This window comes from Trichosurus vulpecula, chromosome 2, assembly GCF_011100635.1.
Source record: "Trichosurus vulpecula isolate mTriVul1 chromosome 2, mTriVul1.pri, whole genome shotgun sequence".
In the NCBI taxonomy this organism is placed as follows: Eukaryota; Metazoa; Chordata; class Mammalia; order Diprotodontia; family Phalangeridae; genus Trichosurus; species Trichosurus vulpecula.
Window position 1 is genome coordinate 146,104,707 of NC_050574.1, and position 11,647 is coordinate 146,116,353.

Here is an 11,647-nt window from a genome sequence, read left to right on the forward strand (position 1 = left end):
TGTCATAGCCAAAATCAGTGCTCTAACACCAAAGGGAAAAATTCTGTATACATTCAGAAAGAAGCAGTTCCTCAGGATCGCACAAGAATTGGCAGCTTCTATCAAAAAATAAAAGGAAAATCATGGAATATGGTACGTTGTTCCAAAAGGTAAATATATAATCTTCCTACAAAGAATGACTTACTCTGAAAAGCTTAACATAATCCTATAGGGAAGGAAACAGACCTTTAATGGAAAAGAAGATTTGCAAGCATTACTGATGAAAATGCCAGAGCTGAGTAGGAGCTTTGAAATATAGACATGTTACATGATTCGATGTCACAGAGTAGGGGGCAATAACTTAGCAGGATATGTGCTGTAAAGGGCACTAGGACCTCTTCCATCCTTCTCAAGGGGAGTGCTAATCTTCTCTCCTTTAATATAATACACATAAGAGTTAAGAGAAATTTAAAAAGATAAATTTGTTTGAGCAATCAGAAGGGCTTTTATGATGACACAATGCTAACACTCTAATAGGGGGGAGAAGAAACAAGTGTCTCTTTAGAACTTCAATGTCTTCAAAGGGTACTGAGATAGTTAAATAAGAAATTGGCTTAGTTCTGTTCTGCATGTTCGAAGAGGATAGAGAAAAGGGACTAGTACAGGAGGAATCCAGTAGTTCAGAAAGAAGAAAGAAGGGGATGAAACTTGCTAATTTTCATAATTTTATAATGAATGCATGAGAAGAGTATAGGCTCATAGAGGAAGGAGTAGGAGAAGAAGGCATCTTGCTCATCTGAAATGGACAAAGGTTTTACACAGAGAGAGAGAGACAGAGACAGAGAGAGGGACAGAGACAGAGAGAGACAGAGACAGCGACAGAGACAGAGATGAAGAGACAGAGAGAGAGGGAGCTTGGCATAGAAATACATCAGACTTAATCAGGAAACAAGAACGGATTGCAAGGGAAGACAAAAGGGAGGTTAACACTGGAAAGGGAATAGTCACAATCAAAGTAAACTTCCTTATCCTGAATAGGGAATTAAAAGACAAAAAAGGAAACTAGAATGGAAGTATCTTAGATTGCCTCTTAGATGACTAGAGAAAAGCTAAACAAATTCTGATATATGAATGTAATAAAATATTATTACATGGTACAAAATGATGAAAAAGACAGTTTCAGAGAATTCTGGGTAGAATAACCTGAAATAGTGAGCAGAATTATGAGACAAATTTATACAAGAACAATATTATAAAGACAAACAACTTCGAAAGGCTTAAGGACTCTGCTCAGAACAAAGGCCAACTGTCTCTCCAGAGGACCTATGATGAAGCATATTATTCACCTCCTGACAGAGAGGTAATAGACACAAGATACAGAAACATAAATTTTGGAACATAGCCATTGTACGGATTCATTTCTCTTGAATATGCTTATCTGTTACAAGGATTATTTTTTTCCCTTTCATATTCAAGATTTATGGGGTCATAGCTTTTAGTGGGAAAGGAGGATTAGTGATGCTCAAAAAAAGAAGGCCATTGTTATGTTTTTAAAATGCACACATGAGAACAAAAGGAAATTCAGAAAGAAGCACAGAAAAGCAGGACGGTCTTGAAATAAAATATTTTTTTAAAAATTTAAGCTGTTTGAAATGGAGATCCATGACTTTCCATAAAATCCCCTTTTTATTTTCTACTCTGTATATGGAAATAGTTATTTTTTGGTGTTTAAATTCAGAATAAAAAAATTAAAATTAAAAAACTGCATTCTAGAATTTTCTAAGGATCACATTCATTGACCTAAATTTTGCAGATTCTACTTTTCTTCTCCTTTTTTTGAAAATTGAGACATTTGTCTTTCTCCAACCTTGCAATTCTCCACTATCTTTCACTATGAGGAATTCAGCAATTATACCGCCAGATCTTTTGTGGGCAAATCATTTAACCAATCTGTGCCCTAGTTTCTTCATCTGTAAAATGGGGATAATAAAAATCCTTACTTAACAGGGCTGTTGTGAGGACCAAAAGAGATAAATATGTGCAGTGGTCTGCAAACTTTAAGGCACTATATTAATGCCAGTTATTATTATTAAACTAAATTTTTTCTTTTTATTTAACAAAAATCTATTTTCTCAGCCTCCCACTTTCCCACCCCCACCATGGGTGAGGGGAGCCCTTATAACAAGTATGCACTCAGTTAAAACAAAGTCCTACATTGGTCTTATGCCAGGGGTGGGGAACCTGTAGCCTCGAGGCCACATATAGCCTTCTAGGTCCTTGAGTGTGGCCTTTTGACTGAGTCCAAGTTTTACAGAACAAATCCTTTTATTAAAGGGATTTGTTCTGTGAAGTTTGGATTCAGCCAAAGGGCTGCATTTGAGGACCTAGAGGGCCACATGCAGCCTCGAGGCTGCAGGTTCCCCACCCCTGAAACTCTTATCCAACACATACATACACACACACACACACACACACACACACACACACACACCTTAAAATACACTGTGACTTGGGACAGCATGTCCACATTTGTGAAAGCGTAAAATCTATCATCAGTCCTTTAAAATTGTGATTGATCATAGCACTGGAGTTCTTAAGTCTTTCAGAGTTGTTTGTCTTCAATGTTGTTATTGTGCAAGTTGCACTGGTTCTACTTGCTTCATTCTACCTCAGTTCATACAGGTCTTCCCAAGTTTTTCATCATTTCTCATAGCAGAGTGATATTCCTTTACATTCATACAACCATTATTTTTTAGCCATTTTCCAGTTGATGAGCATCCCCATAGATTGTGGGGTTTTTCCACTTTGCAAAGGCTCTAAATATTAGGAAGTTTTTTCTGACATCAAACCTAAAGGTACTTTTTTTTGTTTTGCATTTCTACTCATTGTTCCTGGTTCTGTCTTCTGGGAACAAATATTTGCATTTTTAATGCTAAAGTTTGATCATTAACTACACAATATGTTACTAATTATAGTCATTCATCCGAGTTGTTACATCCCTATTTCAGTTCATGACAACTTTTCTAGGACTAAGCAGAACTCTGCCATTCACAGTGCTCATATGAAGATTTGTTTCTACAATCTGTGTTATCCTTCAGATTTCCAGAAGCATTCTAAAATCAATCATCAAGCTGCTTCTGAAATCCTCAGAATGAGAATAAGTGGCAATTCAATTAAGTTGAAATTTCACTCAAGAAGTATTTATTAAATGCCTTTTCTGCTCAGAGATCAACACTAGGAACAATATAACGATAACTGGTCAAGGAGCTATTTAAGAAATGAAAATGATTATGAAGTGCTAAAAATCGTGAATGTTTCCTTTGTTTAAAAAGTCAGTAGCTTTGAAGATTGACGGGGCCTTTGTGGATATTCCAGAAAATGACTTGTTCATTCGTTTCAGTCATGCCCTAGTCTTCGCAACCCCATTTGGGGTTTCTTGGCAAGGATATTGGAATGGTGTGCCATTTCCTTGTCCGGCTCATTTTACAGATGAGGAACTGGGGCAAACAGGGTTAAGTGACCTGCCCAGGTCACACAGCTAGTAAGAATCTAAGGTCAGATTTAAACTCAGAAATATGAATCTCCCGACCTGCTAATGAAAAATGTAGTTGCGTTAGTTGCTCCAACACTCAGTCAGAGAGGAAAGGCAATCGATGGCGTTGAAGAAATATTGAGTATCAAAAGCTGAGTTCTTCAGGATTAGGGTAAGATTTCAGCTGATCAGCTTCTCCTGGGTGAGGCACCAATGTTCCAGGAAGTTAAAACCAAGCAGAGCTAGTGAGGGAAAATTCATGCACATGTGCATGAAACAAACATTTATGAAGAAGTATTTGATACTTGCCAGGCACTGCCTTGGGTGTTGGGATACAGACAAAAAAAAAGTGAAACACTCCCTGCCCTCAAAGAGGTTCCGTTATATCATGGGAAAATAACATGTTAACAGAAAATTAAGTACAAAATATATGCAAAGTCAGTCTGTTAATTCTCAGCTGGAACAAGGAGAGTATATCAACTAGGGGAGTCAAGATAGGCTTCCAGTAGGAAGTTGTCCTTCAGCTGATTCTTGAAGGAAACCAGGGTTTCAATGCGGCAACCATGGAGAGGGAATGCATTCCGGACAGAAACAGGAAGGAACAGCCAGTAGGCCAGTGTGGCTGGAATATAGATTGGCAAAGAAGAATAATGTACAGCAAACCTGGAAAGTGAGCTGGAAGCAATTGTAAAGAGCTGTTTTAAAGCCCTTGTGAACCCCAAGAACCCCACAAACCCCAATTTGGAAACGGAGTTTGTTCTAAGAAAGAGACAAATGAAATTAGAGTACATGTGTCCGTGGTTTAATTTCTCTCAAGTTGGCTTGACATGCATTGCATGGGAGTTATAGTGCAAAACTGAGCCCTCCTAAGGGGGCCAGTTCAGAACTGGCTCAATTTGGAATTTGGGGGTACGTGGTTATATGCCCTTCAAACAGTAGGTATTCCCAAGAGGTGCCAATCAACTCTGATTGGTCCACACGCTGGGAAGGTGGGCTATATTAAAATGAGGTCTTGAGTACCTGACTTAGGCCACTTAATCCTGATCAGAGACATCAATTTCCATATCACCTGCCTTGACAATAGGGAGAAATCAACATTTTCCCAGACCTGTCTGGGCAACATAATGAACAGGAATAGACCCATTTAGATTAAGTCCTTCTGAAGTAGGACTGTACTTTGAAAGAAAGGGGGGATGGGGAAGTTCTGAGTTACCAAAATAATGATTACTAAGAAAAATTCTTTTTCACTCCCTACTACATTTTTCAAGTGTTACTTTCAAAGTCCATACAACACAATTGAAAAGGAAGGATTGATCCAATTCTCCTGTCCATATTAATTCCTACATTTAGTAGCAATTGCCCTCTAAATGAGTTATTTTGTTATAAACTGATCATCACACCCTGAGAGAAAAGAATCAGGCACTATACACAGAACTAATTTATCCTAATAGGGCTTATAAAAGAAGATTCTATAAAAGAAGAATGAGAAAATTCTGAAACTGGTAGAGATTTCGGGAGAACTATAGATGACAATAAATGCTCCTCAGGTCTGGGTTTCCATTTGGGTGTCCCAGAATTACCTGAACAACACAGAGCTCTGTGGTGTCCTTTCAACTAGTGGGCATAGAGGAATGATAAACTCTAGATGGCTCATGGGGGCTAAAGCACTAAAGATGAGCTGTCAACACCAAGGTAGGCTCACATGATTTTCCTTTCTTTACAGAAAAGATCCCATCCCTGACCCATCAGTAATGTTTTAATTTTCTAGTTCCTAGGACAGTGACTGTGTAGATAGGTTGCCAAATGTCGGTTCAAAAGGTAAATCTTTCTTATCTTCACCTAGGATGCAAAAATCTGCTTCTAGGGTTCCAGGAACTAGAGTGCTACCAAAAACAAAACAAACAAAAATCACTACTTCATTTGAGTTGAGAACAGCATTATTTTAATTTTGGAAATCTGAAGATATCTCCCCAGCAGTTTAGGGGCAAATAGCACCCGACAACAGATTGTAGAAGTAAAGAGAATAAATCATCACTAATAGGAACAGAATTCCAGAGTTTGTTGTTGTTGCTGTTTTCATCTCTAAATAGCTTGACTACTACCAACGGAAATGACCCTGAAGCTTGTTCCTTTAGTGAAAGGATAAATTAGCCTTTGCTTTAAGGAATTACAGTAGCTCCCCACCTCCCCCCTCCCCCTGCTATATTTCTAGTTACTCATTCACTAAAAGTGAGAATAGCATTTACAGACACAAAATCTGACGTAGCAAACATGTCTTTGTATGTATTATCAAAAAGGATGTAGGAATTACAAGCCAGACATTATGGAATGCATTGCAGCAGTCCAAGTTTTGTTGGCACCAATACAAGAGCTTTAAAAAACAAAGTTTTTTTGGTCCTAGGGAAAAGAGGGAGCCATTACGGCTTCCAGATCAAGAGAGTGATATGGCTAGACCTACACTTTTGAAATATCAATTTGGTAGATTGTGAAGGGAGTGCCTGAAGAAAGAGAGACTATTATAATATAGTCCAGGTGAAACATGATGAGAGACTGAACCAGGGTGATGTCTATGTGAATAGAGAAGGTGATAGATTTGATATATGAAAACAAAATCAGTAATATTTGGCAAATAATAGATTATGAAGGGTGAGGTAGAGTACAGAGATGAGTGCTACTCAAAGGTTGCAAGCTTAGATGAATGAAAAAAATGGTAGTGTCCTCCACAAAAATAGGGAACTTGGGAAGATGCAGAAGGTTTAGAAGAATGGATAATTAGCTTTATTTTGGACATACTGATTTTGAGAATCCTCCAGAATATCCAGTTGTAGACTTCCAATAGGCAGCTGGTGGTATGGGAATAGAGGGTTTAGAAGAGAGTGAAAGGGGAGAAAGTAGAGAAACTAACTGTAAACAGTTTTTTCAAGGATTTAGCCAAGAACTGGGGAAGAATATAGAATGAGAGTGGAAAGAATGGTAGGATCCAATGAGACTTTTTTTTTAAGATGGGGGAAACTTAGAATATTTAGGATTCTAAATATAGAAAATGGAAAGATAAAAGATTATGATCAGATAAAGGAAATACAAAATTCTTAAACCTGGAAACAGAATACTTGTGGATGATGGCAAGATCAAGAGTATGACTACCCTCAGGTATAGCTGAAATGAAGTGGAGGAGCAGGTCATAGGAGCTGAGTAAAGTGATAAAATGGGAAGTTAGGGTAATTGAAGATATACATATAGATATAGAAATCCCCCAGAATGATAAGAGTTCTGGTAAAAAGGAAGACTAAGCCAGTCACTGAATTCGTGGAAAAAGTTCAGAGAATGTCCTGGAGCTTGGTAGATACGCACTGAGTATAAATTTAGATTAAACGGTCATTGAAAGAATGAGACTTTTATGAATGGTGGCAGTAGAAGGATAGTCTGGAATTGGCAATTGAGAGGAAAGAGTAGTCTGACTCTACCACCATGACCATTGAGTCAGGGTAGGGGGGGAATGAATGGAAGTACAAGTCTTGGAAAGCATGAAAAAGTGGTATAGAAAGTAGTGCCATCAGGAGGGAACAAGGCCTCAGTGAGTGCCCAAAGATGGAAGAAATAAAAAAAGAGGTTTAAAATAAATGCAATATTGTTAACTATGGAACAGGCATTCCATATGGCACTGTAGGAGAAAGCAAATCTAGAGTGGGACATCTGGGAGGTAGGATTGAGGAGGTTGGAAGTGAAGGACTATGCAGCTAAAGTTGCAGAAGGGAGGTTGTTCTTCAGCAGCTAAGAATTCAGTTTCACAAAGATGGGAAGAGTAGGAGGTGGTGGGAATATTCTAACTATCTGGGAATAAGTAGACAAAGTAACAGTGAAGTTGGCTGATGAAAACATTTGTGTTGGCACAACCTTGGTGTACCCAACTTGGCATGCAACTGTGAACTGGGGTAAGCCTAGAGATGTTGTAGCCCTAGTTTTGTGGTCCAGTTGAGAAACCTAACAAGAAGCAAGAAGCAGTTTTTCCCAGTCAAGAAGCCCCAGCAAGTTGGCAATGATAATTAAGTAGATAATTAACTTTAGAAGGGCTATAGAAAGACACTAATGGGGTCCTAGGGGGTACAGTGGATAGAACACTGGCTTTGGAGTCAGGAGGACCTGAGTTCAAATCTGACCTTAGACACACAACACTTACGAGCTATGTGATCCCGGGCAAGTCATTTAACGGGAAGGAAGGAAGGAAGGAAGGAAGGAAGGAAGGAAGGAAGGAAGGAAAGAAGGAAGACATGTACATTAATATTCTGCTGGTGGAGCTGTGAATTGGTCCTACTGTTTTGCATAGCAATTTGGAATTATGCAAAGAAAGTGTCCAAAATATCCATACCCTTCCAAATGCTAAATATATTCCCCAAGGAGGTCAAAGATAGAAATAAAGATCCCTTATACATTTTTAAAAATTATAGTAGCATTGTTTGTGGTAGCAAAGAACTAGAAAGGAAATAGATGACTGTCAACTGGGAAGCGGATTAATAAATTGTGGTAAGTGAATGCAATGGAACATTATTGCTTCCTTAGAGAGAAATATCAACCGATGCAGAGTAAGTAGAGAGCAGAGATAAGTAGCACTAGGAGAATGTTTGTGGGCATAAGAAGAGAGTTTGGAAGTGACAGTGAGGAGGGCAAAAAAACATACTGACTCCTTGGCCCAGCGAAATGAATGAAGATAAATCCAGTGTTGGAGAGAGTGGACAAGTTCACATCATTGGTCCTGACTCTTCCTTCTCCATCACGCTCGATATTCGACCATTGCCTAGTGGTATGGTTTCGTCCTCTACAAAAATCTTGGTCATCCATTTCTCTCACCTGGACTATTATAATAGCTTTTTAATTAGCCTTTCTGCTTTTATTCTCCATGCTTCTTCCACTCCAGACATCATCTTCAACTTCTCCCCACAGGGACTATGAATTCTGACCCAAAGAACCATCCTGAGCTCTAATTAGAGGCAACTAGAGAGCACAACTGATAGAGCACTGGACCTAGGATCAAGAAGACCTGAGTTCAAATTCAGCCTCAAATACCTACTAGCTGTGTTACCTTGGGCAAGTCACTTGACCCCTCTCTGCCTCAGCTGCAAAATGGGAATAATAGCACCTACTACTAAGGATGGTTGCGAGGACCAAATGAGATGGTATTTATAAAGCACCTAGCACAGTGCCTGGCATAGAGTAAGCACTATATAAATGTTAACTATTATTACGACAGGCTTCCACCTCCATTACTGGCCACCAGTTCCAAACCATGCTGCCTCCATTCCAGTTCTTCCCATATCCTCCCTTTTTCTTGACTCCTATTTTTGTGTGTATTTGACAGAAGGTATGGTCCTACTTGATTACTTATATTATTTGTACTCCAAGCACAGTTCCTGGCACATGGTCTTTAACAAATGCTTATCAGTCATGTATCTATCTATCTGTCTATTTTTCTAATCATCCTCACCCAATCCATTCACCATAGAGATAACAAAATAGTCTTCTTAAGACATAGGTCTCATCATGCCACTCCCTTGTTCAAGAATCTTCAGTGGCTACCTATTGCCTCAAATATAGACTCCTTAACCTGACATAGTTAAGCTACTGTACAATCCAACTCCGGCCTTCTTTTCTAGAGTTATTTTACATATTTTCTTTTGTGAAACTGGATTACTAAGTGTTCTCTGAACTTGGCATTTAATTTCCCCTCTCCATACTATCTCCCAGGCCTGGAATGCACTCTATTCTCCTGACTGCCTCTTAAAACCTTAGTTGTCTTCAAGATTTAGCCTAAGTAATGATTTTTTTTTCTGAAACTTTACCTGATCCTCCCAGTTGGTAATGGTGTCTTCCTTCTTGAATTAACATATCTTTGTGTTGTATTCTGACAACATAATGTGAGTTCCTTGGAGACTGTTTTGCTTTTGTCTGTATCTCCAGCACCTGGCACAAGATTTTCTACTTAGGAAACTTTGTTAAATTAAATTGATTTTTTTGCATCAGTGTAGTGAGAGTCTCCCTCAAAGTCAGCCAGACCTGGGTTTCTGGTCCCACATCTGATACAGTCAGTCAATGGGACCCTGGACAAGTCACTTAACAGCTCTTTAAGACTATAAAGTACAGAAAAGGCACCCACCTGCTTTAGGAGAGGGAGTTTCCTCTCCCAGGAATGCCCTATACCAATGAAATCACAGGTCCACTTCCAGCTCTAATCTCCATCTCTACCATTTATACCAATTCACTAAGGAAAAACTAGAATTTCAGAAAGAAAGTAAATATTTATATTAAATCTGCAGGGCATCCCTCAATAAATGTTTGTTGAATTGAATAGCAACTTATATTTATTTACCTAGTGCTTTATGGTTATAAACTTTGCAAAGGAGGACTTTGAGCCAAAAAAAACTTTAGAGTTATCCAGTTCAACCCCTCCTATTTAGCTGAGGCAATGAGTTGACTCTGGCTAGAGTGCTGAGACTGAAGCCGGATAGATCTGAGTTCAAAACCAGCCTCAGACACTCACTAACTGTGTGACTCTGGGCAAGTCACTTAACTTCAGTCTCCCCAATTCTAAGGTGGGAACGATAATAGCACCTCTCACCAAAGGTTGTAAAGATCAAATGAGGTAACATTCATAAAGGGCTTAAGACAGTGCCTGGCACATAGTCGTCATTTAATAAATTCTCGTTTCCTTCTTTCCTTTCTTCATACATGAAAAAAAGTTGCTCAAAGAGATAGCTTGCCCAGGGCTTACAGAGTAGCAAAGCCAAGATTTAAAGGCAGGTGCTCTGACCGCAGAGCAAATGCTGCTTCCAGAACATACATATCCTTGGAACAGCTCTATATAACATAAAAGCCACGTCAGTATTATCCCAGGTTGACTGCTAAGGAAGCCAAAAGATGAAACGGCTTATCCAAGTTATGCGGCTCTAAGCAGTAGAGCTGGGACTCATGCCTAGGTCTTCTGGTGGCACCAAGGCAGCACAATACATAGAATACTGAGTCTAGAGTCAGGAAGACCTGAGTTCAAATCCAGCCGCAGACACTTACTAGATGTGTGACTCCGGTTCAAGTAACTTAATCTATGTCTGCCTCCATTTTCTCAATTATAAAATGGAGATTATAATAGCGCCTCCCTCAAATGGTTGTTGTGAGAATCAAATGAGTTAATATTTATAAAGCACTTAGCACAGAGCCTAGCACACAGTAAAAGCTGTATAAATGTTTATCCCCTTCTCCTTCCTCCCCCTTCTAATGTTAAGTTCAGTCACTGTATTGTGCTGCTACTCCTATGAAAAGATCATATCCATCTAATCAACTCTATGACAAGGACCAACATCCTGATATTCGGAGGCATATAAATGATGTGACATTTCCATTTTGCTGTATTTTAGTGGATTGTAGCTTTCCACAGTCATAGATGCTACAGGAACTTACAGACCAAGGAAGAAGGGTAAAATCTATAGACCAGAGAAGAAGAGAGGAATTTACAGACCAGGGGAGGAGAGAAGACAAACAGAACATGATCCAAATACTGTACAACAAGGGATGTAACCAGGTACCACAGTCCATAGGACCTGGAGGAATTAAACTGACTCAAGCTAGACAGAAAGTGTCCATTGAGAAGCAAAGCTTCCAAAACAGATTTGAAAGAGAGGAATATACATGTTTTGGCAATGAGATGGAGGAAGATTATGCCAGGTAAGAGGAAGAGTTTTAGGAAGTCTTGGTGTTCTAGAAGAGGTCTGTCAGGTAAAGGGGGACCAGTTGGAAAAGGATATTCACATTCATGAATGTGAGTGTTCATTTAATTCCAGAGACACCTGGGAGCCATTGTAGGCTTCTCAGAAAGGGAATAGCATAATCACAGTGACACTTGAGGGAAACAGTTTTCTTTGCTTTGGATAAGGAAACCCAAAATGGATAAACATATTAACTCACAATAAATAATTCTTCAGTGACTAAAGGAATCAATTCATACTATTCCAATTTCCCCAACCTAACCTTCTCTTTCTAAATGTATATGAGTGGGAGGGGAGAAGATTGTCCTAAAGTTGGTACCTGTTTATTTAATTAGGAAAAACAAACCTGAGCCAATATAATTGGCTGACGCTATAAAGCTGACAG

The 11,647-nt window shown here is 39.0% G+C and overlaps 1 non-coding gene across 1 annotated transcript; it reads right to left on the reverse strand.

Moving 5' to 3' along the window:
- Positions 1-298: 298 nt before the first annotated feature.
- On the reverse strand, positions 299-427 carry LOC118840592. Its single transcript, XR_005009767.1, has one exon. It is a non-coding gene; the product is annotated as a U6atac minor spliceosomal RNA (small nuclear RNA).
- Between the last annotated feature and the right edge of the window lie 11,220 nt (positions 428-11,647).